Here is an 8,551-nt window from a genome sequence, read left to right on the forward strand (position 1 = left end):
GAGTTGCAAATTGGTGCAGCCACTTTGGAAAGCAGTGTGGAGATTCCTCAGAAACCTTGGAATGGACCCACCATTTGACCCAGTTATCCTGCTCCTCAGTTTATACCCAAAGGACTCAACATCAGCATAGTACAGTAACGCTGCCACATCAATGTTCATAGCAGCCCAACTCACAATAGCCAGACTGTGGAACCAATTCAGATGCCCTTCAACAGATGAATGGATAAGGAAACCGTGCTCATGTGCTCGTGTGTTCTGTTTTCTTTAGGTGCCTGGTTGCCCTTAACTAAATGCCAGTCATAGTAGTCAAAACAATCTGTAAGAATAACTTAAATCCTAGGATTAAAGCATCTTCCTTTAGAGAGAACTTGCATTAGTTTCTACCAGATTGCTGGAGTTAACTTTCAGTCTTGGTCCACCTTAAACCAAGTTCAATGTTCAAGTTCATTGGACCACAATAGTGACATGACTCCAAGCCAGAAGACTGCTTGACTCTTCTCTGAGGTTGTAGTTCTTTGGGTTCAAAGTTTTTTGCAGGTAGTGTTCTAATAGACTTATATGGGATATGGGCTTTGATCTCTATGCTCTTAATCCTGAGAGCACATCAGAGTAAATGTTTGTATGATGGGGGAGTAATCTGTTACCCTCAGAGTATAAGTGGCTTCTTTGTGCACTTAACTCTCTGGGTTTCTGATTTCACTTTGTTGTCCACTCTTTATTGCTTTCAAAGAGATATTTTACAAACCTTCATTCAATGTTTTTAGTTGATTTCCTCTGGAGGATTTGTCAAAACAACCTAGATTTGTCAAAACAACATAGATTTCTATCCAGAAAACTATGGGGTTATTAAATACTTTGCAAATAAGGGCTTGTGGGAAAGAAAAATGCATCCAAATAACCATGGTACAGGGCCTGGTAAATATCTACTACAATCATCTGCCTTGCTTGTCTCACTCAAATCACATGAACCTCTTATTCTTCCTCATAAACTCCAAGGTTAGTCCTATCTCAGGGATTTGAATTTGTCTTTCCTCTGTCCAGAATCCTCTTCTTCTAGATCTTTGTATCAATTATGCCTTCTTATAAATTCCAAGTGCTATTGTTGTTCCTCTTTCCTGTAACCAAAAGAAGCTTATTTTTCACCATTTCATACTTATTAGTATCTCCAATAATGAGTAGAAGGAGAAAAATGAAAGGAGATGAAAAAAGGCTCAAAATAATTTCAGTAAGGAGCAGGAGCGATGAGAAGTAGTAGTAGAGGAAATTAAAATTAACATTTGAAAGTAAACTGTTAGATTTTCTATGATGCAGTGAAAATCAAGAGGTCCCTGAGATTTGGTTCTGGTGCCACTACTATTTCTTTTGCGAAATCAGTGTGTTGGGTTTCTAGACACATTTTCAGCTCTAAAATTACTTGATTCCTCAATTCATAGTTTCCTAGGGCTTAAAGTTAGATAACATCAAGTGTTTCCAATGATTTCAGAATACAAAAATTTGTTTGTATGAAAGCTTCTGTCAGGTATTTATGTCTTAGACCCACATAACAATCCTGAGATGTTGTGCTTACATTATTCAAGGCTTCTGAAATATTCTAAATCAGTATGTTTTAAGAAAGGTGAACATGTGAATCAACTAAGATAGTTTTGTCAAAGTATACATGTTTGAGCCCTGCCAATACCAGACTGAATAAATGAGATTCTCCAGATGTATCAAGATGGGTTCTCCCAAATCAAATGCTGAAATGGAGTTTTGGGTGCAAGATGTTTGATAAGGATTAATACCTATAAACAGGTGGGGGAAGGAATGGGATCACCTAGAAAGAGGAATATTACTGCCATATAGGTGAGACAATCCTCAGCCAACACAACAGGGGTCTCTAGAGTAAGAATAGCTTTTTGATATCAAACATTGAGCCAAAATGGCCATTATGCCTCTGCCTTGTGTAATCACTGGATGCCAGCTTAACCACTCAGCCATATTCCCAGCTAGGTGATATGAGAGACAGGGTCTCACTAAGTTGCCAAGGCTGGCTTTGAACTCACAATCCTCCTACCTCAGCCTCCCAAACTACTGGGATTATAAGCATGTGCTACTGTGCCTGACTTTCCCCCTTAATTTTAAGATGGGGTCCTGTTAGGTTGCCCAGGCTGTCTTTGAAGGAGCCAGGAACTTTCAAACCTCCTGAGTAGATAGGATTACAGGCCTGCACCACTTTTTATAAATATACAGCATTAGAAAACATAGTATTCCCTCATTTTCTACACATCAAACTTATTTCAATTTACCTCAGTGCCATGCCAGAAGGGACTAAATGATGATGATGCTTTTTTCAGAATGATTCAGATTTGTTTGCTGCCTGGTGCCCTTGGTGTTTCCCAAGGCAATATGGAGCTTTGGGCACCATGAGTAAAGATAACCACTGCCCATACAGAGTTCCATTTGGGTATGAATCCTCTTATTCTACCCCTGTGTTGGTTTTGTGTCAAGATAGGATGTCCTCATTATTCACTGTCCATTAATAGTACTGATTCTGACCAGATGCACAGTGCACACCTGTAATTCCAGATATTAAGGAGAGGCTGAGGCAGGAGGATCACAAGTTCAAGGCCAGCCTTGGCAATTTAGTGAGACCTGTTTCAAAATAACAAATAAAAACGGGGCTGGGGACATGGCTCAGTGGTAAAGCATTCTTGAGTTCAATCCCCAACACCTCCCCGCCACCAAATAACTAATAAATTGTACTGATTCTGAATCAAAACAAAGGAGGCCTGGACCAGTTACATGAGAATTACATTTTCCTGCTGGAGCTAAGGCCAAATGAACCTTGCAACACATAAAGCAGAACCTGACAATCTTCCCCATTGAGAGGTTGGTGGCATCTGAAAGGGTCCCTTGCTGTAGATAAGGATTCAGAAAAAATTTTACTGCAGGACGTAGTGGTACATGTCTGTAATCCCAGTAACTTGGGAGGCTGAGGCAGGAGGATTGCAAGTTCAAAACCAGTATCAGCAACTTAGCAAGGCCTTAAGCAATTTAGTGAGACCCTGTCTCTAAATAAAATATATTTTTAAAAAGTCTGGGGATGTGGCTCAGTGGTTAAGCACCCCTGGGTTCAATCTTAGGTACCAAAAACAAAAAAAAAGTATACTGAGATGCTATAGATGACAGGAGTTCATCTAAAGGCTTGAGGTTTCTATATATTGGTGGTACAGTTAAGAGGACTCTCCAGCTGACAATGCCTGCAGTTGTCACATATCACTCTCAGTATATCTCTTCAAGAGGTTGCTATTTTTGAATCAGAGCTTGGTGGCCCTTGTCCCACCACTGCATGATGTACGATATGTCAATGTGACCCAGATACTGTGGTTCCTTGTGTTCAGGATGAGACTGAGAAGGATCCTTCAATGGTATGACTCCTATGCCAGTTTGTTCTTTGTGATTTTGGCATTTTTCTTGGAATTGGGTCCAGAAAGGAACCTGAGTATCCGAGAAGTCCTCTCCTGGAGTCAGCAGTTCTTGTAGGTGGTTCATAAACCTCAGAGGCAGTTCAGGGTCCTCTCCTCCCTGCACAGCCTGGATGGGCTGCGTGATCCCAGAGGACAGAAGAGGAGCAGGTGGAATTGTTTGGTTGTCGCAGAAAGAATAAGAAGAAGGCAAATAATAACTCCCATCTGGGCATATGAACAAGTTCGTTTCCTGCAGTTGATCAATCAGCTCTGGTCTCCCACTTGTGTCACCTACCAAGAAATTTATGGAATCCCCTCTGCTCCACTCAGGGTACAGAGATCTTTGGTTCTGAAACCACATCTGAATGCTCAATTCCTGAATGCCTGTTTGTTTAGTCAGTTTTTTCCTGGTAGCAGCATCAGGGACGTGGTTCCTCTTAAAGGCTTGAACTAGGATCCTTCTTTGAGTTGTTGTAAGGGGTATCTGGTCTTGCCTGGCTTCTTTTGTTACGCATTCTTTAGTCCGTAACTGAGATTGATCATGTCCCTGGATTGGCTCTTTTCCTAAGGAGTATCCAGACTCCAATTTTTTTCCATCTGGATCTTTGGTTTTTAAACCAAATCTGAATTTTATATCCTGGAATGCCAATTTCCTTGGCCGGTTGTTCCCTGGTAGCTTTATCAGGGTTAGAGTCATGTTCAAACCACACCAGGAAGGTTTTCCTTTGGCTCTGGCTGTAGACTATCCTGCCTTGCCAGGTGTCAAAGTTGATGCCTCTGAAGGGCCCTGTACAGGCCACCCAGAGATGTTGCAGAAGAGATGTCTCTGGGAAAAGATCCAAGGAGTTCCCAGAGACACAGTCAGGGGAGAACAGGGGGAAGGGACAATGTCAAAAGAGAGACCCCTTTGGGCCACAGCAAGAGATGTGCACTCAGAGGAGAATGCAGGACACCTCTGTGCGACAGCAATCTGCTGGTGTGCTTATTTTATTTTTTTAAATTATTATTATTTTTACAGACAACATTTTGATTCATTCTACACAAACGGGGTATATCTTTTTGTTTCTATGGTTACCCTACAACTTCTTATTATTGTTCCAGATAACTATTAATGTAGAATAAATTGATCAAAACTTGTAGCCTAAAACAACCAGCATTTGTTATTTCCCATAAATCTAGGGTGACCTGGGAGTTTCTTATGTTAGTTTTCCATCACTGTAACAAAATACCGGAGACAAACAACTTAAAGGAGGAAAGCTTTATTTTGGATCATAGTTTCAGAGGTTTTAGTTCATGGTTGGCTCCATTGTATCTGAACCTGTGGTGGGGTAAGTTATCATGGTGGAAAGGCATGGTAGAACAGCAAAGTTGCTCACCTCATGGTTGTCAGGAAAGAAATAGGGAGAGGGAGGGACTGGGAACATGACAGAATTCCCAAGGGCACACTTCCAAGGACCAATTCCCTTCAACTAGGTACAGTTCTTGATGTTCACACCACCTCCCAATAGTCCATTCAGTTGTGAATCCATTAAAAGTTTATTCCATTGATGAGGACAGAACCTCATGATCCAATTCTTTCCCCCAAAGCCCCACCTCTGAACATTGCTGCATTGGGGACCAAGACTTCAGTACTTGAGTTTTTGTGAGAAACCACTCTCTAAACTATAACAGTTCTTCTAATCTGGGTTAAGATCCTTTGATCTAGTCTGGGCTTTATCATGCATCAATAATAGTCAGTGGGCAGACTGACTGGGACTGACTGATCTAGGATAGCCACAACTGGGACATCTTGGTTCTTTTTCATATGGTCTCATCATTAAGTAGACTAGCTTGGACATGGCAGGATCCAAGAAAGAAACCAGAACCACACAATACTCTGCTTTTCTTCTTTCTTTCTTTCTTTCTTTCTTTCTTTCTTTCTTTCTTTCTTTCTTTCTTTCTTTCTTTCTTTCTTTCTTTCTTTCTTTCTTTCTTCCTTCCTTCCTTCCTTCCTTTCTTTCTTTCTTTCTTTTTTCTTTCTTTCTTTCTTTCTTTCTTTTTTTTTTTCTCTCTTTCTTTCTTTCTTTCTTTTTTCCTTCTTTCCTTCCTTCCTTCCTTCCTTCCTTCCTTCCTTCCTTCCTTCCTTCCTTCCTTCCTTCCTTCCTTCCTTCCTTCCTTCCTTCCTTTCTTTCTTCTCTCTCTTTCTCTCTTCCCCTCATTCTCTCTCTCATTTTTCTACTGGGGATTGAGCCAAGGAGCACTCTATCAATGAGCTATATCCCCAGCCCTTTTCAGTTTAATTTAATTTAATTTTTTTGACAGGGTTTCATTCACTAAACGCCCAGACTGGCCTCAAACTTACGATCCTCCTGCCTCAACCTCCCAAGTAGCTGGGATTACAGGTATGCACCATGAACTATGGCACCTCAGTCACACAAGTGCTTTTCTAAGCCTTTGCCTAATCATGTTACTATACTCTATCTTTGGCCAAAGCAAGTTACATGGTCAGTACAGATTCCATGTGAGAGAGCACTATGAAAGGGTGTAAATACAAGCTTCCATGAGAAATTTGGGGCTATTATTGCAATCACCTACTAAACTCTATCACATATTTATTGGAATCATGTATCCCAGCACACTATTCATGCATGTAGCATGCCACAAAAGTCTATCGCTAAGAACATGCTAAATAATTGAAAAGCATTGTTGTTCTTATCCCATTTATTCTCTGATTAATGGTTCCTTCAAGTTATCCTTTTGAAAACTAGCTTTCACTGAAATGGTATTGGCAGACTGTGGTGATTTCTTGACAACCCATTCTTTCCCCTCTTCCTTCTCAGTATATTTTCTTTTTCCTGTGATGTGGCTTTTCTATGTCCACAGACTTGTACATCACTTCCAATTTTTCAGAGAATAAATTTGACTAGGTGAAAATATTTTTAGGTTTTTATAGGAACTCCTGAATTCAGCTATCTTCTTGTTACTCTTTCTTTCACCTTCCCTCTCTTCTTTTCATGCACTTATTTTACTTAAGAGTTCATACATTCTTCTTTTTATTTGTTATGAAAGTATGGATCATTAGGATAAAATTTAATACATTTACCATTTCAATTTCTTCAATTACTTTAAAGTGTATTTGTTGCATTGCATAGAAGACCTTTGCAAGTCAATTAGTCTTACCTAGAAAATATTGTAAAGATGTGAAACATATGCTGCATTAATTAAAAGAATGATAACATAATGAGATAACAGCTTTGACAATGAAATTAGAGAATGACAAAAGATAATACTTTGAGCAATCATTGATGCTCTCAGATTAGCACGTTCAAACACTGCTCATGGGAGGATACATTGTTAACAATCCTTTTGGAAAATAATTTGGCAAAAGTACTGCAAAGTACTATGTTTCCACCCTTTTATTGAGACATTCTACTTCTAAGTATCTACTCCAAGGAAGCATTTGAACATGCAGGAAAAGTTTGAAGAGATTCCTTTGATATCTAATATTAATTACACACAAAGTAATATTTCAGTCAAGCTGTAGAAATTTATCCCAAATTTATCATTTTCCCCAGTTTAGATTGACTAGGTAAAGTGAATGAAGCTTCAAAAATTCATACTGTGTTCCATGTCAAGAAGTCCCATGGATATATATAGTCCGTGTTTCCATGCTATACATTCCATTCTATTTCCAAATAGGCTTGCATTAGGTTGACCAAGAATTTGTTTAAGTTTGTTGTTTTGATATTCTGCTGCAAAAGACACCAATGTGTTAGTCTCTAGAGCACTGGCAAACAATTCAGGTGTGGAGAAAAGGTTTGCTGGGATGATAGCTTTGGTTTCTCCTTGGGGAACTCATTAAAAACCTGAAAAGGGCTGAGAGTCTTTTAGAGCCTTGTTACACTAGCATTTCAACAACACTGAAATTCATTCTCTCAATTCTCAGTTGTCTAGGAAATGTCCTTATATGGATATATTCTATTAAGTCATCTCACCTTTCTATTGATGTGTCATGATCTTGCCTCTAATTCTTCCAACCAAAACTGTTATGATAGATCTCATTAGAGGATGGAGATTGACACTAAATCAGTGTTGAGATAAAGAAAATAAGCTGAAGTTAGACATACCAAATATAGGATTTGAGGGAAAACAGATGTGGTAAGTATGATATTACAACAACAATGCTCCTAGGAGCCAGGTACTGTGCTAAAATCTTTACACAAATCATTTCATTCAATTTTCCTAATCATACATAGAGGCAGGAGCTATCATGAACCCTGTTCCACAAAGGATGAAATGTCAACTCTGGTGATTTGGTTCCTGAGTCCCTGCCCTTAACCATGAGATAAATGTGAAATGAATTTGAGGATGTAGATGTTGGGATTGCCGATTCAAGATCAACAACTTCAGAGTCCAGTCTCCAAAGAGTTTCTGGAAACAATAAATTTAGGTTCATACACCTAAACAAAGTTGGTTACCCTCAGTGGCAGGAAGAATCATGTTTCAAAGACTCAAATGCTTGGCTGGACCTGCTGGTACTTCCTTCAAGTGTTATCAACTGGTCACCTCTCTGTATAACCTGAATGAATCTTACTCATTAGGGTAGTGGAAGATCTAAATAGACGTAAAGGAATATTCCTTCCCAACCAGCCTATGATTTCCAATGCAAAATAGAATTGACCATCTTTTCCTTTGATTTATATAAGATCATTCTAGCATTCCTTGTATTTTTTAAAAAAACTATTTGAATGTATGAGCAATTACACATTGAATGAGGTCAAGCTCTGTGCTTTTGGGAGCTTGAAATCACATGTTTCAAAAGATGGAAAATACAATATTAACACAACTCAAGATCTCAATGGATGTCTGAAACTGCAGATAGTACTGAAATCTACATATACTGTATTATTTTCCTGTGTTGTTACCCCTCTGTTAAAATTTAATTTATAAATTAGGCAGAGTAAGATATTAATAATAACAAAATACAACAACATTCTATAATAAAAGTTTTGTGAATGTGGTCTCTCTAGAAATATTTTATTATTAAATTAATAGCTTTTACCATTTCACTTAAAGGAAGTACTTCTCAGCTTCTCTTTGGCATATTCAAATTGCTGGTATCACTA

At 38.8% G+C, this 8,551-nt stretch overlaps 1 pseudogene across 1 annotated transcript; it reads right to left on the reverse strand.

The window, feature by feature from the left end:
• Positions 1–3,261: 3,261 nt before the first annotated feature.
• Positions 3,262–7,925, reverse strand: LOC306651617 (double homeobox protein B-like; annotated as a pseudogene). The gene is made up of 2 exons: positions 7,904–7,925; positions 3,262–4,272 (listed from the first exon to the last, which is right to left on the reverse strand). The product of its transcript is annotated as a double homeobox protein B-like (transcript).
• Positions 7,926–8,551: the final 626 nt, after the last annotated feature.

The sequence above is a fragment of the Sciurus vulgaris genome, assembly GCF_902686455.1.
Source record: "Sciurus vulgaris genome assembly, chromosome: X".
In the NCBI taxonomy this organism is placed as follows: Eukaryota; Metazoa; Chordata; class Mammalia; order Rodentia; family Sciuridae; genus Sciurus; species Sciurus vulgaris.